Source organism: Palaemon carinicauda, chromosome 40 (assembly GCF_036898095.1).
Source record: "Palaemon carinicauda isolate YSFRI2023 chromosome 40, ASM3689809v2, whole genome shotgun sequence".
In the NCBI taxonomy this organism is placed as follows: Eukaryota; Metazoa; Arthropoda; class Malacostraca; order Decapoda; family Palaemonidae; genus Palaemon; species Palaemon carinicauda.
In genome coordinates this window covers 30357135-30384634 of record NC_090764.1, presented here as the reverse complement: position 1 = coordinate 30384634, position 27500 = coordinate 30357135, and the positions used below count along the sequence as shown (strand labels likewise).

Sequence of the window (27500 nt, the reverse complement as noted above, 5' to 3'; positions counted from 1 at the left end):
AATCATCATGTTTTATTGAAGTCGTTTAACTCTATAATGAATGAAGATGAATATGGACTTTGCAACCGTATAAGCGCTCTTCAAGCGCTCGAAAATATCCAACTTTACCAAATGATGCGATGTAAAGTGGTGTCTACTTACTGGTTGAAATATGTAGTCTTTTCTATAATATCTATTTATGTTCTGTCTGGCCCTTTTCTCTATTTCCTAATAGGTTTTAGCACTTTCATTGATGAAAATTTTCAAATCTCAAAGAAAATCAAGGGAAAATCTTTTTTATACATGGAATCCCATCCTGTGTTGGTTAGAAGACCAAGTGCAATGCTTATTTCGCGGCATGCATACATAAGAATGTCAAGTTCAGGCTGATTTTCAGTAACTGCTTTAACTAAAGCGATGAAAAGTTTTGATACTTAAATACTGTACATGCGTACACTAATCACATTCACTAATTCTGTGTGGTCAATAAAAATAAGAATATTCTCAATGTTCTTGAATCAATTCCCGCTCAAACCTTGATATCTGAAATTGAATTAATGAAAAAAAAAAAAATCTTCCCAACTGAAATTCGAATATCTTTTGGTTACAAGACGAAAGTCTGTACTACCGGCTCAATACAACATCACGAAAGGTAAGAATTTATTGCCTCTCATATGTAAATGTTATAAATTCATATAAATTATTAATAGGAACAAATAAACCCATTGTCACTATGGTGAAATGATAAAAGAGCTCTTTTACTTTACAGGATGAAAAAAATTCAAATAAGCCTGAAATAATTTGCAAGTTTCTTTTAGCAATTCATATAACTCTAATATCAAGTTTCGTGAGATCTAGATTTTTTTAGGTCTCTCGCACAACTGATACCCTCACCTGAAAATATTCTATGGTTACATAACTTCACTAAATATTTGCACTACTTTTTATTAGACACTAAAATAAGAGAACAATATTTAATCAATTTGCTATGAAATTTTCTTCAAAACCTTTCGCCAAAGAAAAACAAACAGGATGGTACATAAGCAATTTGTTTACCATTTTGTATGAAAATATTGCACAAGGAATTATGATTATATTATGAAGACTCGACTCATTGAGCTACACTGTATAAAATTCGAATTATAATAGCTTCAACTCATCAGAAAACCTAATACATTAAATTTTCCTTGAGTACAGTACTAACGTTCAAAATATCAATAATTATTATAGCGATGGAAAAAGATCATAATACAAAAGAAAAACATACTTTTGTCTAACTACTGTAGCAGCAACCACATACCTTCCACAGCATATCTTTAAAATACAGCTCTTAATTACAGCGATGAAGAAAAAAGCAATTTGCAATGAAAGGCAAACAATTTTAATTAACTCATCATCATTTAATCCCAGCTTAAATGAATCAAGCCAGAAACGCTCCCGGGAAGAAAAATCTAATTTTTAGAAATGAAATTAAAACCCATTATCGCGCATCAGCCATCTGTTTAGTGAAGGCCTGACGATGATTAACGAGATTTGTCAAAAGGAATTTCTTTAGGGATCCGAGATTCGAATATAAAAGTCCACCTAAAACCTCGAAATGAAAACTCTGATTTTTACTGAGGAACTCAAAAGGACAGGCAGGTCAAGGAGATGTCTAGGGTCGAAAGACTGCAAAAATGAGATGTGGCTGAAATTGAGGTAATGAGAGTCATGACGACAGATTTTAGAGACAGGTTCGGCTTAAACGGTGATTTAAATTAACCCCGCGGGAGAAAAAGAATTCTCATTAAAGCAGTTTGAAGCTCCTAGCAGTAAGTAATGGCACCAAACTCTTATCTTTTTTTTTATTTTCTCTCTTTTTCTCGTCTTTTCTGCCCGAAATATATTTGAAAAACGATTTATTGGGTTTAACTTAAATTCAAAGAATTAAACTAAAACCGTTCCACTTTTAAGCCTTTCTTCAGAAACAACTATATGATTTACCAGGATTTACATTATCGGTATGAATTAGGGGGTTGACAATAGTCACAAGGGTTCACACTAAAATAGTAAAAGAATGTAGGAACAAAAGGGATCATGCAGACACAAGTTATCTCACAAAAATCGTTGATTTAGCGCTATTCATTCAAATCGAGCCTACATTATTTATTTTATACAATATCCAAAGTCTCTATCGATATCACTCATTTATAATATACACACATGAAACACTTTCTGAATTTCTGAGTAAACCCAAAGGATAATGAGGAAATGCAAAAGATGATTGAATATTTGAATAGAGAAAGTAGAAATATAGGACTAAACATGAGTAAAAATCAAAATGCAGAGACAAGAATTAAGGGTTATTGACAAACCTCTTGAGATTGTTAATGAATATACATGAGACCGAAATTAAAAAAGAATAAGCATGGGATGGAGAGCTTTTGGTGAACAAAATGAGATCAGGAAATGTACAATGTCACTTACTTTAAAAAGAAAAGTATATAATCAGATGGTCCTGCTAGTATTACCAGTATCAGAAATTCGGAGCCTTACTAATGCCTTAGAACACAATCTAGCTCCAACTCAAAGGGATATGAGAAGAATAATGATTAGAGAGATGAATGCAAGTGATGTTTATTCAAAACCTAAAGAGCTATATACAAACAGTTAAGAATAGCCATGTTACAAAAATTCAAACAAAATGAAACATGCAATAGCAAGCTTAAACAGTTTTCCTATTATCAGAGCTGGAGAGAACGAAAGATGAAAAAAAAAATAGGATTACAGTGTATGAGCGTGTATGAAACACGTGTAGTAAAACCGTCCGATGAACTTTTTCTCTCTCTCTATGAATAGGTTGATATCAGCAAGTTTGCTGTAAAAAAAAAAAGCTCATACATGATCTATCAAAAAATGCTTGTGTTTATATATATATATATATATATATATATATATATATATATATATATATATATATATATATATATATATATATATATATATATATAAATATATATATATATATATATATATATATATATATATATATATATATATATATATACCTAGACTCTGGGTATATATATAAACACAAGCATACACTAGATCCTAGAGTATGTTGATGACGCTTTCCTTATTTGCAGAACACCACAGGACTTGCAAAGGATACTTACCAGAATGCATGAATTATCACATGAGGTTGGGCTCAAGATAAATAGAAGAAAGACAAATGATAAGAACGGAATATGAAAAGGAAGATGAACTATCACTGTAAGGAGAAAGGATTAATGAGGTACAAAAACTTGAACATTTAGGAACTATGATCTCTAATACAGGATCTTTAGAATTTTAATTTAATGAAAGGTTGAAAAAAGAAAATTAGACAAATGGCCTGAAATTACATATAAAAATCAGGCTATATATCACTTTAGTGAGATCGGTGTTACTGTATGGACATGAGTCGTGGTATGACAATGAAACAATATCCAACAAATTTTGTAGATTTGAGAAAAAGCCCTCGGAAGAATATTAGGAGCTAAATGGCAGGACAGGATTATAAATGAAACTATAAGAGATTAATCTATTGCCATATGTGGAGAAATCATGGTGAGGGGTAGATAAAGATGGTTTGGTCATGCACTTCGCACTCTCCAAGAGAGATTAGTTTACCAAACTTTCAACTGGACTCCACAAGGAACTAGATGAGTTAGAAGACCCAGGCCTACATGGCTGAGGACTATGAAGCGTGAAATAGGAAAGGATAAATGGTGAAGTATTGATTTAAAACACAAGATAGAGAGGACTGGCGAAATCTAACCGAGGCCCTTTGCATCAATAGGCGTAGGACGAGATGATGATGATGATGATGATATATATATATATATATATATATATATATATATATATATATATATATATATATATATATATATATATATATATATATATATATAACAGATCAATATATTAGCATACTTTTGCACTGCGTACATTAGAAATAAGTTTTTTTTTACCATAAATAGAATGTACCTAAAATCACAGATGCTTAGCAGTCCCACATAATGAGGTTCGTCATTGTGTTGCATGGAATATGTCCGCTGTAGCATTACAACTCAAAAGAAAATCCAATGCAGTAATATTTGACAGATATTATCCAAAACAGAAAAGAATATACAACTGACCAATCAAGATTATTGTGTCTTGACCAATGGTAATAAAATCCTTTAGACGTATTATTTCTTATTGTGAAGCAAAATCCTATTCAAGCATGACAGTAAATCTCAAATAATAGTTCACTAATATTCGTTCTATAAGAGCCTGCTACATTCTCTTTGTCAACTCTAACAAATTCTTTTTCAATTGAACATGGAATGAAGAGAGTTCTAGACTAGAATTCTTCTTCAATTGAGGATGGCGTTTAGCGAGTTCTAGTAATTTGCAGCTTAATTGACATCTCACGAACTATCAAGCAATAGACAAATTCTCCATCCCTACGAAAAGGAAATTACGAGTACTTTTTACTCACTATTTGATCAAACCCCTTTCCTTTGTTCAGATGAACAGTAATCTTATAAACTAGCAGGAAAAACAATGAATGAAAGATTACATGTATCACGTGTCCTTTTCCTGAGCACACATAAACCTTTATGTATAAAAGGTAACATTCACGTTGTACAAAATGTACGTTTAAAAGCAATATATTAAAAGTAAATGATGAAAAAGCTCCGTTTAAGAGCAAATTGCTATTGATTGCCATTGTTAAAAAATAATCGATAAAGCAAAGTATGATCGTGTAAAGAAAAATTATATTCCTTTACTAATCCATTAGGACATGGCATCAGAAACGGGCACGGAGAATATCGTAAGGATTCTGACTAATTTCTAATTTTGTATGATCAGAATATCCAATAGGCTCTACGGTAATAAAATACTGTAAAAGAAATCATATTTTTTTCAATAAAACATCAATGATATACCTAACGTACATTTTCTGCGAATGATGTATAATCATAATCACAGCCAAAATTAATAAGGAACATCCAATAACACCTTAAACACTGTGTGCAAAAACAAAAACCAAAAACAACTATTTAAATAATAATAGAAAGAAAAATATCATCAGGTCACATATATTCCACATCAATTTATTGAATATAACGTACATTGTTATTGCGAGTTATTTTTCCATCCTTTCAATGAAGATTTGCTTATACTATTCTAACGAGAATTATTCATTTACTCTCAATGATGAGGAATGTCAGATATAGACTAATGATTAACAAAAAGATCTTATATCACAATTAAAGAAATAAGGATTACCAGGAATGTAAAGTATTTGCAAATGTTCTTGTTAAATAGGATGTATTTCCATTGCCTCGATACTTGAATATGTGAAGCCATCTTACAGTAAATAAAAAATAATTGCGTGTTCAAATAGCACACTTCCTTGACAAGCATACATATTTCTACGTCTATTTTCTATCCATATAACTGAGAGCAACAATCATTGAAATATTTCCATGCAAACATATGATGATGGACTGAACCATTAAGCTTAAAAAGGATGTTGAAAATATTGTTAGCAAGTCAATGAAATATCATAATTATACTGTATTTTTTGTTCTACATAGCCGTAACAAAATGTATAAATACTACAGCTATAATATTGATATCACCGGTTTGATGGAAACTTTTGTAAAATGTCTGAATAGTTTCCTTCCCTCTTACATATAACTATAAAATGTCTGAATAGTTTCCTTCCCTCTTACATATAACTAGTCTTTTGAAGAAAACAAATCTAGCATCTTTAAATACCATTATATGCCTTGACCTCAACGCTAATGGCCTCATTAAACCATCTTATCTTTATAAAGAATGGTTGCCTGTTTTGATAACATCAGTCATTCTACTCGCCTCATTTGCTTGTCAGTTTTCTTTCAAAATAAATCAATATACAAAAGAAAGAAACGTTTATCTATTGTTTAATTTTCTCGCATATTTATGTGACGATAGATCGATTAGTTGAAACGCACAATTCGACCAACTTCCATGATCATGCTAATATTTATTATAAAAGATTGTTTTTGATCATGCATATTTTTTCGGATCAACTTTATTGGTAAAATTTCAAATAGGCTACTCTCCACACCATACATATAATGAATATCATGAAGAAGACCAGCTAAGACCATAAAAAATGCAGACCCAGTAGAGAATTCAAAATGAATAAACGTCGTCATCTGAGCTAAAGGGAAAGAATTTTATAGTAATTATGCATAGAAAATTTATATCATTCATTATTAAAACGCAATTTAGATTTAACTGTATAAACTGTCGTATGCAAATTACAGATAAAACATGATTTTCCAATTTTCCAATGCAAAGTAAATAAAAGAAATTAAAACGAATTATATAAACCTAGTAGCTTTTGTTTGTTCATATTTCATCAAGAGGACCGACCTATGTGAAGCTAAAGATATTTCCAATAAGTTGAGATGAAACAGCACAAAGTAATCTAATTAATGTTAGCAGTAAGAGGGGAAAGGAGTACTGGTAATCCTAAATCAAGACATATCAAAATCTATCTACAATACAGTTTCATATACATGTCACTCATAATCTTTTTTTTTTTCCTCTTGTTAGAAATTGGTTTATTACATAATCAAGGCCAAAATTTGTATCTAGATAAAATATAGGCAACAAGTAGGGGTGTGATACTAAAACATCTGTGTTTTGCACAAATTTCTTATTGGCTCATGCTGCAAAATTCTTATAAAATTTACAGATCTTCCACTCTGCATATATATTTTCTTTATTACAAAAGTTCTGCCAAATTCACCCTTTCCTTCGCAGAATCTGAATTCCATATTCTCTGGCGGCGAAATTTTGCGGAAAAGGACCTTGTGTAGGAATAAAGGTGCATCAAGTACTATAGATAATGTTTTGGAAGTTTTTTGTGACGGGGATTCATCAGCACTTCAGAAAGTGAAACAAAATATATATATATATATATATATATATATATATATATATATATATATATATATATATATATATATATATATATATATATATATATATATATATACATACATACAACAATAAGCAGTCGTTTCTAGTCCACCGTAAGACAAAAGCCTCAGACATGTCTTTATTCATGTCTAGGGTTTCGTCTGTTTTTATCATCATGCTGCCAATGCAGATTAGTGATGGTAGAACACTTATGTTTGATCGATCACAGCAAACCAACCTAGTATCGGCCGCCCTGGTTAGTACAGCTTTGATGACCATCTTGATACACAAACCCTTTCACCACGATAAGAGATCCTCAATTCAGTTGGAGAGGTCCTTTAAAAAAGGTGCGAAAGATCGTGTGTTTTTAAAATATACAAATATATATAACTGAATTTTTGATACCCAAGATTCTTAGATACGGCACGGCGTTCATCACGTTATACATATACACACACACAAACACACACACAAACACACACACACACACACACACACATATATATATATATATATATATATATATATATATATATATATATATATATATATATATATATATATATATATATATATCCTTTACAGCTGGTGTGCGTTACCTTTTCATAAGGCCAAAGTAATTGCTTCCTTGGATTTAGAAAATGATTTAGAAATAATTTAAGCCACACTTCAAACATGATAAATGTTTTTAAAGTTAGACATATTTATTTCAAAACATAGCATTTCTAATAAATTAATCGTTTTAAAATGTAGCAAATAACATTTATAAACGAAAGTATAATAACTGAGAGAGAGAGAGAGAGAGAGAGAGAGAGAGAGAGAGAGAGAGAGAGAGAGAGTATTTATATCTGAAAAATACCGAGTTCCTCATTTTTTACTTAAAAGTTTGTTGTAGGAAGTTGCATCAATGTATACAAAGAGCTTTATTCCGAGAACTCAAAATCCAAACTATTTACAATAATGAAAATTCCAAGGATTTTACCGATATATTGTGATATTGTTTTTCATTTTACATTCACGTTTCTAAATTTTCTTATCAATAAACGATAAACCAATCCCGCACGTGTTACGTTCACCGACAAGCACAGAGTATTAAAAGAAAACAAAACAGTAACACCTTGAAACAAATATTAACGGGAGCGCCCTAAATGGTAATGTTGGTGTAGTTAAGAGCAGTCCTTTTCGAAGATTATAAAAAATGAATGGACAAAACTCGTGTGTCAGCGCTGATGTGTGTTAAACGAGTTCAATACACTGGGTAACCTTTTAATGGTGTTTAACCACACTATTTTACTTTAAAAACAATAGAAGCATACCAACGCATGATTTTTACGGAAATTCTTGACATATTCCTCTTTTAACAACCATTCAACGGTTTCCTCTTAAAATCGATAGGGCCTGAGAGAAATTCAGGACCTTTATTTAGTCTATAATATACACATACAACTCACCACATTCTATGAAGAATTTAGGGTTCAGCAAATAATACGAAAAGGTTAAGGGTGCATTGTAAATTTAAATTAAAGAGTGGCTTTCCCTTTACAGATATAGAAATTAGAAGACATATTAACATTTATCTGGACTATTCTCTTTATATGATGTCATCCTACTTGAAATGAACAGTGAAACACAACAATGAAATTTTGGCTGCGTTCCGTTGGTGCAAAGAATAAAATACAGACTGCAACAATTTATACAGTGCTAGGAAGGTTATGTTATACGAAGAACAAGTTGAACCCAAGCGAATAATATGCCAAACAGTATCAATGCATATGAATGAACTCAAAATGAGCAATAACAAGTAAAGAAAGTTTGGATGCATGAACAACTTATTTTAATGGCAACTCAAATGCTTGCAACAACATTTATGCACTCACTCGGGACTCCAACAGAGAGAGAGAGAGAGAGAGAGAGAGAGAGAGAGAGAGAGAGAGAGAGAGAGAGAGAGAGAGAGAGAGAGAGAGAGAATGTCTACGTCTTTTCAGTTTTCACACAAAACTGAATTAATCGGAACCTAAAAGGAAAGATATAAGTACTCAATGTTTATAAATAAACGATATCGATCCACCTTTTACGTACGTAAGGCAATTAACCCCTTGCCTTTACCCATTACATTCAATCATCGTGACCCAAAAGGATCAATAGAAATAAAACGTTCAAACAAAAGAATACATTCGCCTAACGGAACGAACCGGAGTACTGATGGATATAGAATACGATGAAAGTTACAAGGAGTAATATCACGATAAGCGTAGGAGTGGGAAACTGAGCAGCACACTGTTGTCTTTAAAGATGAAGTGTGAAAGGAAATACGCCAAACATTATTGAAAAGGAAAATTTTGAATGGAAAGCAAGGTTAAAGGGGAAAACTGTGCTGTTTATTTATCGCTTATTGGGGAGACCGTGATCTGGGAATTTGGAAAAGATCTTATATTTGAAAGACAATCCCATCTGGATGATAAATCAGTGATCACAAGACGTTATATGAATTATATCTAAATTTAGTTCTTACCATTTCCTTGATACTTTCTTGGAATGGGTTGATATCATTATAGAAAAAGGATTCATGTTAAAGGATATTTTTTTTTCTTTTCTGATCAGCTCATACATAAAACCAATCTGGAATTGAGCATTATCTAAACATATTTGCTATGGAATAATAGGCATTTTTTTAACTAAAAAAAATTATTTAAAGTTTAATCATCCTATTCAAACACAATAGAAATAAGAAAAAAAATTACGCTGACTTTAGGTCATATGCTGTATATATATATATATATATATATATATATATATATATATATATATATATATATATATATATATATATATATATACATACATATATATATATATACATACATATATATATGTATATATATATACGTAAGTATATATATATGTGTGTTTGTGTGTGTGTGTGTGTGTGTGTGTGTGTAAAATACTGCTGCTGCTTACAGAATGTCTTATGGTATGAATCTGATTACCAAAATACCGTACGCTTTTTGGGATGAGGCTGATCACCCAAAATTACCTTTTCTTTTTAAGATTGCTATGTCTCCTGTTTACAACAAGGCTTTTGGGAAGGAGCTAATCATACCACTGAGTTTTTCTTTGATGATTATGACTAATGTTAAAACAAAGTTTTTGAGATGAGACTGATCACCTTAATGGCTTTTTTTGAGGTGACTATTACTTCTGTTTACAGTAAATTTTTATGGATGGAGTTTATCCCCCAATAAACCTTTTTTTTTCAATATATCTACAACTTATGTTAACAAATTGTTTTGGTATGAGAATGATAACACAAATGGCCCTTTTTTAAAGACAGTGCGACACCTGCTACAGTAAGTCATTTGGGATGAGGCTTATCACCCCCCAAAGACTTTTTAAAATGGTTACGATTCCTCTTTACAGCCAATCTTTTGAGATGCGGTTCATCACCCCCAATAACCTTTAAAAAAACTTCAAAATGGTTACGACTCCTGTTAAGAGCAAGTCATTTGGGATGAGGCTGATATAAACGATGAATATCTTTAAAATGGTTTCGACTTTTGTTTACAACACGTCTTTTAAATTAAGGCTGATAGCCCTACTGGACACTTATTTTCACAATGGTTTTACAAGACTCCCAAGAACCCCCCCTGTGGTAAAAAAAAAATGTCAGGTAATCTAACAGGGAACTAAACGGCTTTTATCTAAACACTTGGTATCTAATTCACATTTTAGATCAAGAGGAGCACTCACTCTGGTGTCTCGGTGTTGCAAGCGCATGCATGTATGTCTGTAAATTCGAATTATAATACTTTTACATATCCATTAAAATTAAGTAAGTAATGGTCATTGCAATAAGAATATCCAAGATTTGAAACAAAAATCAAATTAATGCATTGATTGAATTTCTTACGAGGTTTAAATAGTACTGATTTTTGAAAGTTGAATATGAATCATGCCTCACATTAATTGCATAAAAAGGAAAATTTTCCATGTACTTAGGCAGGATTAAAACGTCAAATCATGTCAGGATAATGAAATCACGTGTTCCAGAAAAAGAGACCTCATTACAGTGTTCAAAGCCACTTTGGAAACATCTCACATATTCTAAATAAAAGGTCGTTACATAATCTTATAAATTTAAAAATCCACGTAAGAATATAAGGAATATTTATACAGAACTATAATTGCTAAGTGCAAGTGACCATTAGGGGTACGTGGTTTCGTAATACATCGCTTGGCCCTAACTTTGGCAGTCCAATGGATCACCTATGCTCTGCTACTTATCATAATTTAAATATAATTTACACACACTCATATATATATATATATATATATATATATATATATATATATATATATATAGCGTGTGTGTGTGTGTGTGTGCAATGTGTGTGTACGTGTGCGCGTATGTAGAAATCACGAAAGCCGACGCGTTATAAGCATAGGAACGCGTTATAAGCATAGGATATGAATTATAGCTAAGAAAGGAAAAGGTAAAAGGTTGACTGGAATTGGAACTTTCATATTCTTACTGACATCGCCGGACTATCATCGTCAGTACGTCGATGTCACTTCGATTTTCCTTTCACTCCCTTTCATAGCAATAACAGACACACACATATATATAAATATATATATATATATATATATATATATATATATATATATATATATATATATGTATGTATATATATACATGTATACACATACAGTATATATACACACACACACACACACACACACATATATATATATATATATATATATATAGTGGTTCTTTCAGCTCTTCAAATTTCAAAATTAAGTCTCAGTTATTAAATGAAATTCGACATCAATATTTTTCTATTTGTTAAAGAATTAAAATCGCTGAAGGACTGTAGATTAACTGCTATCGAATGTATATCTGCCATGAGTAATAAAACACGTAATAGGGAAATAAATTCCAAATTTCTGGGAATCATATTACACTTCATCGAACTAAAACGGAATTTTTTAAGACACGAATAGTAATACTCTAAACTCAGTCAACTGGAAGGTAAATTACAATTCCATGAAAATCCCGTTACTTAATTTACTTTTCTCCGTAAGCGCGAGGTTCGGTGACGAGCTCCAAGCTTTGAGACGAGAGCTAAGATCCAGAAGTTATATGAAATAAAATAAAAGGGAACATGAACAAAAACAATAATATGAAAGGAAACGTTATACAATTGTAAATGAGAGAGAGAGAGAGAGAGAGAGAGAGAGAGAGAGAGAGAGAGAGAGAGAGAGATGACCCTTGATGTTTACCAAACTAATGCATATGATAGTACTTCAAGATTTTTCCCAGGAGAAAAGATTGGCTTAATATCGAAGAGCTCGCCGCAAGACCTGCCATTTTTTTCAATGAAGTTTTTAAACTTTTAATGAAATGTGCAGTATACGCAATATAGTGAGGGACTGAACGCCATAAAATGTCGAGGGCGTTCTAGAATGCTAGTATATTCTACCAAAAATCACCCACTATATTGGTTTTTGAAGACAAAAAAATATCAACATTAAAATTCTAATTGAACTTTCCATAAGCATATTATTGCACAAATTTTCTTACTTATATCATTAATTAAATTATTTTGTTTTCGTGAACGAATAAAGCTCTATATTCTACCTAAGAGAATCTACGAAATAATTACAGAAACATTCGCCAAGATAATTACATATTTAATGTTAAGATCTTAAGCACACAATATATTCGACATTTGTAACTAAGTACCCTTAATTCTCTAGTATGGAAGTCTTCCCAGATGCAATGTTAATACCAATCATTCCCCTAGCATCAAGATAAATTGACTGCATTAGTATTAGATGCCTACTCCTATACATAATCGTCCTGTTCTAATAGGAAAAATTACTTTGTTATTATACACTAGACTTTATTTCAAAACTAATACGAGACTTTATGAATAAAAAAAAAAAAACATGTGAGGAGCTATAAATGAATAAAATTCAAAACTAAAAAAAAAAAAATAAACATATCCTTGAAGTCTTAAATAGAGAATTATTTTCTCAAGAAAATATTAAGAAATGGTTTTCTAGACGGCAAAAACCAGTGTCTCGCTTAAATCATTATTAAACTGTCAAAATTGTTTCAGCATATTATACAATGAATGTAAATACCTATTTTTACATTTTCAAAATTATTATTATTTAAACAAGGCAGGCTGAAACCCTGGGTGGAAAAGCAGAATGCGAACAGTCCAAGTGTCCGGTTAGGAAAATAAAAATGACCAGTAAAGAATTAGGTATATAAGAAACAATGAATGAGTCAATTTCCGAGAGTAAGAAATAAATAAAAAATAAAAAAAAAACAGATGAAATATGAAACCAGAATCGTCTAGTCTCCTCAACAACGAAACATTTAAAGCAAGTTTGATCTGCTTATGCCAGATTTTCAAAGGAAATATTGAAAAGGGATACCATTCCTAGGGCACGGGGTATGACAGCTTATATTAGGACCAAGTACCCTGCTTCCCAGAAGTCCTGCTATGAATGTGGATGCCATGAGATGTTGTGGCAGGCATACCAACTATTATTTGTATTTCATTTATCGGATAATTCTGGCTTCCATTGTCTTCTCATCACTATGGCTAAGATACTATATGATGATAAAAAGGCCTCTTTTGTGCGTGGTGATTTCAGTGTTCGTTACAGGGAGTGGTTAAATTCTGTTGCTCCTGCTGATCGACATGGCTTAATAACTTTAGTTTGCCTCTGAAACAGGCTGTGACCAAATCATAAGTGAGGCTGCTAATAGGTCTGGTAACTGCTTGAACCTGGTGATACAACAAGTAAGGGTAGTCCTCCAGTTGAGACGTCTTACCATGTTTTGCTTTGGTTAGTAATTTAGATCGAACAACCTGTCTCTGATATGTCATACTCATTGAAGATGTATAAAAAAATCTCAGCCAGACTGGAATGGCACTTTGAGCGATGTTTTGCATCTGAAATGGTATAAAAAGGCTGAACCTGTAATTCTCTTAAATGAAAATCTGGTCAACATAACTGAGTCATATCCCCTCGCGTGTGTTAAAATACTGAGTTCAGGATAAACCAAGGTTCAATGATGATTGTAGACACGCTTAACTGGAAAAATAGGAAGCTTATCCTTTTTAGAAGGGTAACATATCAGATTTGACAAGAAATAAATATACTAGGATAAGAATTGTAGCTTAGAGAGTTTATGCTTCAACTGAAAAGGAATACAATTTGACCAGAAAAAAAACACAATTTTTGGTAAATTCCTCCTCTACTTAAACGAGGTGGCTCTGTTACTCACTGTCCAAAGGAAATCCTTTTGGCTGATGAGTTTGACAGTAAGCAGGCTAATTAGAACTCGTTTTTCCTCATTCCTGTTTTCCTGAGGCGAAACTAATCAGTTTAGCTTTTCGGTCCCGTGAAATGAAAATGCTGTTACTGGAACTTGATGCTTGATGCTTACAAATTTAATAATTTCCAGTATTTAACATAACAGTTAATTCCTACAAGTTTCATTACTCTACGATTAAAATTGTGTACTGGAAGCTGTTCACAAACAAACACACACAAACAAGGGCGAAAACATAACCTCCTTCTAACTTCGTTTAGGGAGGTAATTAGACCGTTCTTATTACCCAACCATAAATAACGCTCATCTAAAATATCAACCATGTATATTTTCACATCAATCTTTTATCTACCACTACGGTGTAATTCATCCTGCCTATACACAGGTCTATATGCTGTCTATTATACCAATGAGAGGCCGTTTGGCAACTTGTTACAGGCCAATTGTGTTAAAAAAAATGGAAAGAATGATTATATAATAGCGACACCCGTAACAAAAAGGTAATAGAATTGCTATCAAATATTTTATAGGCCTCATAAAATAGACTCATAGGAGGCTGTTATTGCATTAATTTCAAACATCATCTCTTCAACCTATCATTGCATTTGGGACTCATGTGTTCAAGTATTACCATCCCCGAACACGAGGGGATTGTTGCAGAGTCCTCCAAATACTACTCTACAACACAGATGGCTTCAGCATTGCTACTAAACGGGGGGAACAGGAAGGATGACTTTGAGTTTAGGGATATAAGAGGCATAGGTCACAATTTGCCACAATTTTAGGACGTAAATTCAAGTGAACTCTTGTATCAAATCATCCATGGTTCACTAGTCATGGTAGTACCAGCCTGTATCGGCCTGGAAAGTGCTCAAAAGTTGCTTCGAAAATTAAAATTGCTTCTGATGTAATAAATTTGTGATATCTATCTTAGAGACAGCTTCGCTTCTGTATAGTATCAGTTAAAATAAGATGCATAGAACCATGCACCGCTGTCCCTGGTCTTACAAGTTGAAAAAGCAAAGATGTTATCCAAAACCATGTAACGAATGGGATTCACTTGTTTCTGGCCAGTTGATATTTTTGTTTGTCCTATGTAAATGTGATGGCCCTTCGTCATAATAATAATATTAATAATAATAATAATAATAATAATAATAATAATAATAATAATAATAATAATAATAATAATTATAATGATAATGATAAAAATAACAACAAAAACAATGATAATAATAATTACAATCAAGACGCAGTCTTCATGTTTTTCCTACGATGTCACACATTTGTTTGCAACCACTCAATCATGGCGTAGCCTCTTTTTCTTCGTTTTATTGTCAATTGAGACTGCTTGAACCTATTAAAATTCAGTGGGCACCTCCGATCTAATTAAGATAAATAATTCGGCTCTTTATAATAGGTAGGTGGGTGTTGCTTATTGTCGATTATACAAATTTAGTTCTACTATTTATTCTGAGTTGGAACGAGAATTTTTTTTTAATGAACGTTTCTCAGCTAACTAGGTTTAAACGACAACACCAATTTTAGGAGAACTCAATAAAATAAAGAACCACCCCAACCGGCTGCCAATCACCCCCCCCCCCCCAATGCTGAGGTAGCTTTGTTTCTCATATTTCTTTAGTGTGGGATGGGTTTACAACGGACGAATAACACAAATGCAATTTAGAGAGCCAAGTTTACCAAATGGCATGAGAAATCTACCATTCAAGAATGAAGCACGTCTTTTCTCAAGTGCAAGTCCCTGATATCATGAAAGGTGGTGCAGATGAGACGAGATAAAGGAAGCCTTATGCCCCATTCTGAAAGAAAATTAATACGAGGAGGCCCGATGGAGCAGCAACAGAAGGAACAATGGTAAGAATTTTCCCTGGTGAAAAAGTATTGACATTTTCTTGCATTTCCCTCCTTAACGTGCTCGACTTGAACACGATCTCAATGGATCGTCGCCCTGAAATTAAAATGGTCCATTCACTTAGCTGCGAGAAAAGTCGAGTCTTCTTTCATTAGTCTCCTCTTCGAAAGACTCTCCATTATGACAAGTTCCTCCTAATTCCAGACATTTTAATCATGTTCCCCTTACGCGGCCACACTTTTTTACTCTTATTAGATTTGGGGTCTTCCTTCTCGCTCACCCGTGGGTAGTTTTATTACACCTTTCTGAAAATACTTTTATATATTTTTGTCTCAACGTAATTTCTTTGCTTTTTTTTTCGAACATGTCCTGAAACAATAGTTTTATTATTCATAGGTAAGACAGGTAGCATTTATAATGTAAATACCCCTTTGAGATTTTAGCAGAAGTTATTCAGATCGAATTCACAAGCTGATAATCAATTTCTATTTTTCACGTCTTAATACTTTGATTTGGTACATTTCATAACTGGTTTCTTTTTCAATTTCCTTTCTTTTGTCATTTCTCTCTCCCTTTTCATGAAAAAAATGACTAATAATGTTCCACTTACTATTCTCTCTGATATTTCATCAACATGTATTATATATATATCCTTAATATGAACATAAGTTATGGGAGCATTCACTCTGAGCAAAAATAATAGACCTTGACAGATTATTTATTTCCATTGCATTAAACACCATCGCAATTCAGCAGTCACAGAAACATAATTCAAAGCAAATAAATAACAACGTAAGTCACCTTCTGGAAAAAGAAGGTCATTAGAGTTAAAAAAAATCAACAACAATCATGATATTTTAGTTGGAAATTATTTCTTTAGTCTGGAATTTAGGGGAATGTGTAGTCACCAGTGTAAAAAATGTTAAACGTCTGCAAGTATTGAAATAAAAATAATACATAATTATGTAACTGAAGTTCACCTGAAGGTGTTTTTTTTTTTTTTTTTTTTTTTTTTTTTTTTTTTTTTTTTTTTTTTTTTTTTTTGTTAAGAAACCTTTAGTTGATCTTGACCTTCTGAATCACTTTGTTTATAAGATATCCAAACAAAAACGAAAATTTTACCAGTGTACTATTACAATGTTTAAAATCAAGTGTTTAATTTTATTATACGATAACCAAGACATTTTTGTTGATTTAAGGAAGAAGTTTACAAAACTATTCAAGAAAACAATAATAATAAAAACGCGGTGCTCCAAATTTGTAACATCAAGAACATAGGTTAAAGTTAATAACTACCCACCAATATGTAAACACTGTTGTCTTCCAATAATATTGAGTTCAATTTATTTTTACTTTCTCTCCTATCTATACTTCACTCTTCAAGTTGAATTGCAGTGCAATGCGTAGACACGTATTATATAACAAGTTTAATCCATAAACATTTCACAATGTTCAATTTCTTACTCCAGAACGCTTGCGTATCTCAACGGTTTCCTTCGCTTTATAAAAAAAAATGGTTGAATTTGTACCTCGAAACGTTACAAAATCCACAGAGTAAAGAGTCATGGTTCAATAAGAAATTCTTCATCGTCATCCATAAACTAAAATTCCCACGCAGCGCCTCTTTCCTTTGCCCTTCCCAAGGTCCTACTGTCCGTCACCACCGTCCAAAATCAGATCATCCCAAGCTGCCAACAACTCTTCCTTCGTTTGTCTAATTGAAAATACCCCTGTATCTGACAAAGCAATGATTTACAAAAGGCCCAGAGAAGAAAGGAATTTTCTTTCTTTTGTCAGATCAGAAGAAAATTCTTACAAATCGGCTATGGAAAAAATATTTGGTTTCTAAAATTTTAGTATATAAGCTGATGTAACGATGTCTTTTAGGGTAATACATCGAACGAAAGTAATGAAAATAGAGAGAGAAAGAGGGGAATCTTAAAATCTTTTCTATACGGGACGTGTATATTTAACCGAAAAGTCAATAGGCTTTATAAGATACTTTTTCCTACACCTAACATTGAACACATAGAATTTCATCAGAGAGAGAGAGAGAGAGAGAGAGAGAGAGAGAGAGAGAGAGAGAGAGAGGAGAGAGAGAGAGAGAGAGAGAGAGAGAGAGGGGGGGGGGGGGGAGGAGGGGGGGAGGTTAAATGAAATTACTAAATGTGTATTCTACTTCAAAATACAAAAAAAAAAAAAAATTGTGTAATATAAAGAAATAATCTGAATGTAAACCATTCAAGGATGTAAACATGTACATTTTTATTTCAGAAAAATCAAAATATGCAATATGTAAGCCTTAGTGTGGGAGGAACCTTAATTCAGGCAGATCCTGGCTCTTCCAACTCTCCTTGTACCTTGTGGAGTCCAGTTGAAAATTTGGTGAACTAATCTCTCTTGGGAAGTGCAAAGAGCATGCCCAAGCCACCTCCATCTACCCCTCACCATGAGGCACTCAGGTAATATCTCTTATAGTTTCATTTCTAATCCTGTTCTGCCCTTCAACTCCCAATAATATTCTGAGGGCTTTGTTCTCAAATCTACAAAATCTGTAGGATGTTGTTTCATCGTCATACCACGACTCATGTCCATATAGTAACACCGATCTAGATAAACTGATATATAGCCTGAATTTTATAAGTAACTTCAGGCGATTTGATTTCCAAATTTTACTTAACCTAGCCATTGTCTGATTGAATTTTTTTCAATCTTTCATTTAACTCTAAATTCTAAAGATCCTGTATTAGGGATCACAGATCCTAAATATTTGAAGAATTCCACCTCATTTATCCTTTCTTCTTCCAATGATATTTCATCTTCCATTGCATGTTCGGTTCTCATCATCTCTGTCTTTCTTCTATTTACTTTGAGCCCAACATCTTGCGATATTCTGTGCATTCTGGTAAGCAGGTTTTGAGAGTTCTGTGGTGTTCTGCTAATAAGGACATCGTCATCAGCATACTCTAGGTCTGCTAATTTCCTGTTATTAATCCAGCCCAATACTTTTCTACCCTCCCCAACTTTTCGAGGATTTACAAAATCCACGAGGAAGATAAACAACGTAGGTGACAACACATTACCCTGGAGTCATCCACCGTTCACTAGAAATTAATTTGATAGGACTCCATTTACATCTACTTTGCACTTGCTATGCTCATGAACAGACAATAAATTTTACATATTTACAGGGAACTCTATAATAACGCAGGACTCCCCACAAAATTGGCCAGTATACTCTATTAAAGGCTTTTTCATAGTCCACAAATGCCATCAAAAGTGGATATCTATATTCTACACATTACTGTACCACGAGTCTTAAAATGAAAGTTTGGTCACTGTAACTTCTACCTTTTCGAAATCCTGCTTGTTTATCACTCAGCTTTTCAACAATCTTTTCCTCTAGTCTCTTTAGATTGAGCATGCTATACTATATATCTTAATAACAACTGACGTAAGTGTAATGCTTCTATAATTATTTCAATCAGTCAGATCTCCTTTTTCGCCATTTTCACCAACTCTCCTAATTTCCATTCATCAGGTTTTGTCTCATCAAGCCACATTCTACAAAATAATCTTGTAAGTATTCTGGGAGTCACTCCATTTACGGCCAATATCATCTCAGCAGTCATTACATCATATCTAGGGGGCTTTCCATCTCTTCAGTTTTTAATGATAGCTTCGATTTCAAACACACTGAATTCATTTAAAGGCACATCAAGGTCTTCCTCAACTCTAGGTATATCAATCAAATTATTCCCTTCATATCTCCTATTCATGACCTCACTAAAGTATTCCATCCAATATTGCCATTCTTCATCTTCTGTTGTTAAAATAGATCCAACTCTCTTGTTCATGGGTATATGCTTCTTCTTTGATACAATAGAGATTTCATTAATATTCTATGAGCAATTCTTACACCATAGCCACTCCCTGAATTCATATATTTGTCAGTCTTATCTGTTTTCCTGTCTAAATATTCTCCACAGTTGTGGAGGATTTATTTTTACTTTATTTTTATTTTTTGGTTTTGCCAAATCCTGTGTGTGTGAGAGAGAGAGAGAGAGAGAGAGAGAGAGAGAGAGAGAGAGAGAGAGAGAGAGAGAGAGAGAGAGAGAGAGAGAGATATTGTGTTAGCGAGCGAAAGTAGTTAGTGTAACGATCGTTTGTGGTGAGGAAGACTGTTGGTATAAATGAGATTGTTTGTTTACATTTTTAGTAAGGTTACGACAGTGGTGAATGTTTCGGAGCGAATGCTTTTTTATTTGACTGCAGCATAAGGCAGTTGTGTGAGAGCTGGATTACATTTATATTTTTCTGACCAGCGTGGAAGTGGTTTTTGATTTTCAAAGTAAGTACAGTTTTGTTTATCTTTGCTTGTCGTGATTGTGAATGATAGGAACAATTTATTATTTATCTTTGATTATAGTGCGATAGTTCAGTTAGCTAGAAGTGTTCGTAAGTGTTTTTCTTTTTTATTTTGGCAGGCTGCGATTCCTCCTTTGGAGAGACCCAAGTTTTTTGAAAGTGGATGTATTGTTGATGACTTGGCCTGTATTACGATTTTGTTTGGACTGCTCATTTGATTGATCAACTGTTGACGACCTGGCCTGTTTATTACAATTAAGATTTAGGATGATGATGATGATGATATCGACGACGATGACACCCATGACCCCGAGGAGTCAAGTCCGTTATGGAAATTGAAAACAATCTTCGGGTTTCATATAGTGGTGTTGTGCCATAAAAGACAGTTGGCTTGTGTGTATAGACAGTGTTGGTGTCTATAAAATATATATAAACATATTTATTTGGGTGTTGGTGTGCGGGTGATTTAAGTTTTGTTAGGGGTTTCGTTGATTATTTGAATGGTGGTTATTATATATTTAGTGTGAAGTTTATGATTAGTTGTAAGTGTGATTATTATTTTGATTGTGAATGGTTCCATGTTAAGTATTGTGGTATTAGGAAATATAGTTTTAAGGGTATGTTTTGTTTTGTTTGTCCTTTTGTCCAAGAGTCCAGTTGATAAAGTAAGGGGAAAGTTTGTGTTGTGGGACCATTGTCAGTAGGTGTGATTCAGGGTGTGGGGCTTGTTTTTTTTAACATCCCGCCACATTATTTTGGCGCCCGAACAGGGACTGCTGAGGCGGGACTGATAGCTGGACTCTTGGACGAAGGACTGATAGGATAAGATATTAGATATAAGGTTGATGAAAAATGGAAGAGCAGAACAAGTTACTAAAGGAGGAATTGCGGCTGAGTAAGGAGCGTGAGGAGAGGATGCTAATAGAGAATGAGAGGTTGAACTGGGAGAATGCGGCGATGCAGAAGGAGCTTAGGGAGTTAAAGGGGACAGTAGAGAGAGTGGAAGAATGTGTTGAGATGAGGATGCGAGAGAATGAAGAACGAATGGAGAAACGAATGGAAGATATGATGGGGCAAGTCATGGGGATGATGAAAACTATAATGGGTGAAGGTGCAGTCGGAGGAGTGTCCTCAGCTTCGGGTAACGGGTTGGTAGTGAAAGAGAAGGTTAAGGTAGGTGATAATGGGAAAGGAAGTGATAGTGATAGTAGTAATAGTGATGGTGATATTGAAGATAAGGGAATTAGGCATAGTAAGGATGAACAGAAAGGGGAGAGGAAAGATGAAAGGAAAGGTAAAAGTGATGTGAAGAAAGAGAAGAAAAAGTATCAGGCTGATAGCAAGGACGATCGTGAATGGGTGAAAGTGGTAAGTAAGAAAAAGGGTAAGAAGGGAATGGTTAAGGATAGGAATTTAAGTGTGGAAGTGGATTCATTATATTCGAATGAGGAAGAAGGTAACAAGGGAGTAGACAGTGATGATAGCAGTGAGAATGAACGTGATGTGTGTAAGACTGTGTTTATGAGAGAGGTACCTCGGTGTGAAAGGTTCAATGAGCATAGCAGTAGGGATGTAAATGATTTTTTCAAGGAGTATGAGAGGTATTGTCAGGATAAGTATGGTGATAGTAAAAGAGTTTGGGCTAGGGAGTTAGGAGAATATTTGACTGGGTATTTGTTGACGATGTATGGAGTGATAATGAGTGTAGGGGACGTTGATTATGAAAGTGTGAAAACGAGAATAATTGAGCAGGTAAAACGTATGAAAGGGAGTGTTAAGTATAAGCGTAAAAATGATTTTGATGAGGCAAGGATGAATGCAGGAGAAGCTATATCAATGTACGTATGTAGGTTGGAAACTTTAGCTAGGAAGAAGTATGGGGATGAAGGTATAAATGAGAATAAGGAGTTAATGAGGAAGTTTTTGGCAACAGTACCTGAGAATGTGTGTGAATTTATTAATTTGAAACGCAAAGAGAAAATGAGGTGGACGCAAGAGAGATTGACATGGGATGATATACTAGAGATAGTTGAGGATTATGAGTTAGATAGGTGCATGAAAGAAAGTAAATCTGTGAGTGTAAGAACTGGAATGGAAGAAAGTGTAATAGAATTTGGTAGTTATAAGGACGCAATTTTGAGAGGACCAATGAGGGTAGCTGATAATGTAGTAGATAGGAGTGTTAGGGCGAGTAATGTGGGAATACCTGTAAGGACAAATGAAGGGTTTAGGCAAGGGAATCAGGTTTGGAGGGATAGGAGTGCTAGTGCGCCGCAAGATAGGTCAGGTAGTTGTATCCGTGAAGAGAAGTGTTATAGATGTGGGAAAGTAGGACATAAGAAGAATGAATGTAGATGGGCTCTTGGTGCTTGTTTTGGATGTGGTGAGGTAGGGCATAGAATTAGCGAGTGCACGAAAGAGAAAGGGGTAAAATGTTATCGGTGTGGTATGACAGGGCACATAGCGAGTGGATGTCGGAGTAATCGTACAAATGTGATTTGCGGTAATTGTGGTAAGGATGGGCATTATGCTAGAATGTGCAAGGAGCCACGGGGTAAGTGTACTGAATGTGGAGCAGATGGGCATGTAGCTAGGGTATGTAGGAAGAAGGGAGTAAATCAGCCAGGATGTTCGGGAAACTAGAGTGTAAGAGGGTTCAGCTGGGTGAGTCCTCCTGTGTGTGTGGAAGGAATAGGATTAATGTTTGTGAGAATGGGATGAGTAATTGGTTGGAAATGAGCAAGTATGAACCTAGTATGCATGAGAAGTTAGGGCTGGAAAATAAACAATTAGTGTTAGTTGAATATAGGAAAAAGAGGCGTTTGAAAGTTTTAAGTAAGGATGAAAAAAGGGAAAATTTTTTAAGTAAAAGTGAGAATAGAAAAAAGTATGACAAGGGTGTAAATGTGCAAGTGTGTATGGAAGATAAATATGTTAATACAGATGAATCATGGCTGAGTATGAATGATACCTATAGTGTGTGTGGCTTTTCCTTAGGTGATGTAAAAGAAAGGATGACGAATGCGAGAGTGAGAGATAGGAGAATGATTAGTAGTATGAATGAATCTTTTACTAAAGTTGAGAATGTTTTTGATGAAATGGATGAACTGTTTACAGAAATGAGTATAATTATAGGGCCAGATGAGAACGAGGTAGATATGATTGTGCATGATATATTAGATGATAGGGATTTAGATGGAAATAGTGTTAATGTAGTGAATAATTGTGATAAGGAAGAAGTGAATGAGAGAGTATATGGAGGCCCAGTTACTTGGAGTAGAGGTCCCGTTCCCGACTGCGACTGGGTTATGAAAAAAATAATGTAAGTGTTGTGTGAGAAGGATTTGGCAAAGTAAGGGGGGAGGAATGTGGAGGATTTATTTTTACTTTATTTTTATTTTTTGGTTTTGCCAAATCCTGTGTGTGTGAGAGAGAGAGAGAGAGAGAGAGAGAGAGAGAGAGAGAGAGAGAGAGAGAGAGAGAGAGAGAGAGAGAGAGAGAGAGAGAGAGAGAGAGAGAGATATTGTGTTAGCGAGCGAAAGTAGTTAGTGTAACGATCGTTTGTGGTGAGGAAGACTGTTGGTATAAATGAGATTGTTTGTTTACATTTTTAGTAAGGTTACGACAGTGGTGAATGTTTCGGAGCGAATGCTTTTTTATTTGACTGCAGCATAAGGCAGTTGTGTGAGAGCTGGATTACATTTATATTTTTCTGACCAGCGTGGAAGTGGTTTTTGATTTTCAAAGTAAGTACAGTTTTGTTTATCTTTGCTTGTCGTGATTGTGAATGATAGGAACAATTTATTATTTATCTTTGATTATAGTGCGATAGTTCAGTTAGCTAGAAGTGTTCGTAAGTGTTTTTCTTTTTTATTTTGGCAGGCTGCGATTCCTCCTTTGGAGAGACCCAAGTTTTTTGAAAGTGGATGTATTGTTGATGACTTGGCCTGTATTACGATTTTGTTTGGACTGCTCATTTGATTGATCAACTGTTGACGACCTGGCCTGTTTATTACAATTAAGATTTAGGATGATGATGATGATGATATCGACGACGATGACACCCATGACCCCGAGGAGTCAAGTCCGTTATGGAAATTGAAAACAATCTTCGGGTTTCATATAGTGGTGTTGTGCCATAAAAGACAGTTGGCTTGTGTGTATAGACAGTGTTGGTGTCTATAAAATATATATAAACATATTTATTTGGGTGTTGGTGTGCGGGTGATTTAAGTTTTGTTAGGGGTTTCGTTGATTATTTGAATGGTGGTTATTATATATTTAGTGTGAAGTTTATGATTAGTTGTAAGTGTGATTATTATTTTGATTGTGAATGGTTCCATGTTAAGTATTGTGGTATTAGGAAATATAGTTTTAAGGGTATGTTTTGTTTTGTTTGTCCTTTTGTCCAAGAGTCCAGTTGATAAAGTAAGGGGAAAGTTTGTGTTGTGGGACCATTGTCAGTAGGTGTGATTCAGGGTGTGGGGCTTGTTTTTTTTAACATCCCGCCACACAGTCATTCCTGACTTTTCTTTTGACGTCAATATCAGTACTTGAACACTTACCAAGCTCTACCTTGTAATTTTCATTACTTCCTCGAAAACTTTCAACAATCAATTTCTGTCTTTGTCTCATTTTATAGTATCCCAAGTATCATTTGATATCCATAGTTTTCTCCTTGTAACTGTAGGTCCCAAAACTTCACAACCAACTGACTGATATATGTTCTTAATAACACATCATTCTTCATTACTTGTCTGCTCTTTGTCACATAAAATCTCTAAGACTGCAAATCCAATCCTACATGCAATTCCAAAAGTTTCTCTGTGATCAGCTTCTATATATATTTCTGTTTGGTGATTTTAGTTTAAATTTCAGTGTGGCAATGGGGAGCTGGTGATCACTACCAATATCTGCAAGTCTATATCTTCTTACTATTCTCATAGTCCTCTATCTCTCTTTATTAATGGCTATGTGATCTATTTGATTTTTGTAATCGCCACATGTTAAAGTCCATGTATATTTAAGGATGCCCTTGCCTTGGAAAAGAGTACCTTCAATAACAAGATCTTTTGTTGAACAAAAACATAAAATGTGCTCCATTTTCATTTGCAACTTCGCCAAGACCCTCAACACCCCTCACATTCTCTATCCCTTGATTATTCCTTCCAACTTTAGCACTGAAGCCAGGCATCAAAATTTTCATATATCTCTCTGGGATCTCATCTATTACACTCTGCAGTTCTTCATAGTATTCATCTTTCTTTCTTCAAGAGAATCATTTGTTGGTGCATAGTAATATACTACTCATATTGCACTGCTTTGATTTAAACTTTACAGGTAACGATCTACTATTTACACCACTCTATTCCGTTCATGCCTTTTCTGCTCTTTGGTGTCATCATTCCTACCCTTTCTCTTTCCAACTCCATCAGTTCTTCCTGAGTAGATATATATATATATATATATATATATATATATATATATATATATATATATATATATATATTGCCTTGGTCTAAGATTTCTTTAACAATCACTTAAAATGTGTTTCAGTTAGGACCAAGATATTCAAACTATATTTCATAAATTCATTCTCCACTTCCTGTTACTTCCAAATCTGATTCATGGTTCTAACATCCCAATTACCAATTTTCAATTTTCTTTAGTATTTATAAACCACGAGATTCTTAGCACCCCGCTATGCCCGGTACTAGGGGCCATTCTGTCATTTTCGCTTTCCATAGACAGACTAAATCCATAGAAGATTCATTGGCTAAATTCATCCAAGGATAGCCAGTTCCTTGTGATGCGCAGTGCCTATCTAAATAAGGCAAGTGACCCTTGCCAGTCCATACCGATTTCAGTAAGCTCATCCGCCATGTATCGAGAATAGAAGTGTATTGCCTTAAACCCAATCTGTCACCCAGCTGCCAGTGACTTCAAGATTCAGGGGGGCATTTCCTCCATACCTAAAGTTTTCCTTACTCCACCAAGTTGCTCACACGCTTATATAACCGCTGGCAAACAGGGGTTGTTAAGATATACCACCTAGCACGGTTAGATCAAATGGCCAGGAACGACAGCCTCCCCCCCCCACCTTTCTCTCTCTTTCTCCCTTCAAACAGCATTCCGTATGGCTTGAGTTACTTCTCCGTAATTCTAACATCTGTGTCATAGTTAATAAAATTCACACAATGTCAGGATGTTAATTAGTCGTCTTTGTTTGAAAGTTGAAAGGGCTTTCTCTATACTCAAACAATTAAATCTCAGCTCTATTGCGTGTTCAAGTAACTGCATCAGGAATTGGGTTGTTGGATTGGGAAAGAGACAATTGTAGAGAATTTCAGAAGCAGGTCGGTATATTTAAAGAAATGTTTAAGGATGTAATGAAACTCTTCCAAATTCCTTTCCAGATAAGTGCAGAAATTAGGACCTAATCAAGCGGTAAAAGATCACATACACATACACAAGCACAACACACACTACAATCTTTTTTGAGGGGATAATGGTCCTAATGTGCCTAATGAACAAAATAGAAGATTTGGTGAACAAAATGTAAGTGTCCAATGAAAGATGTGTACCAACTACATTATTCAAAATGACAACTATGCAAAATTTACCCAACTGACAAAACGTACTAAAAATACAAAATGTTAGTAATGGTCAAAATATACCAAATTATAAACTATGTACCCTGTGAGCGAAAATTTTATCTAATATATCAACTACGTATATCTCATTTCTCTTTATATCTACTGTGTCTGAATGAATTGTTGAGCAATGATTATAAAATAAATTTGACGAACATTTAAATAAAATTGGAAATGAATTATAAAAAAAAAAAAAAAAAGTGTTCTTTTTACTAATATATTTAACAGAATGTCCTGTATAAGAAGTTTTTCCTAATCCCAGATGTTTTCGAAAAAT

The 27500-nt window shown here is 33.9% G+C and overlaps 1 long non-coding RNA gene across 1 annotated transcript in view; it reads right to left on the bottom strand.

Moving 5' to 3' along the window:
• LOC137631734 (uncharacterized) overlaps nt 1–27500 on the bottom strand; it is a 567201-nt gene that overhangs the window by 425524 nt on the left and 114177 nt on the right. The window lies entirely within an intron of this gene.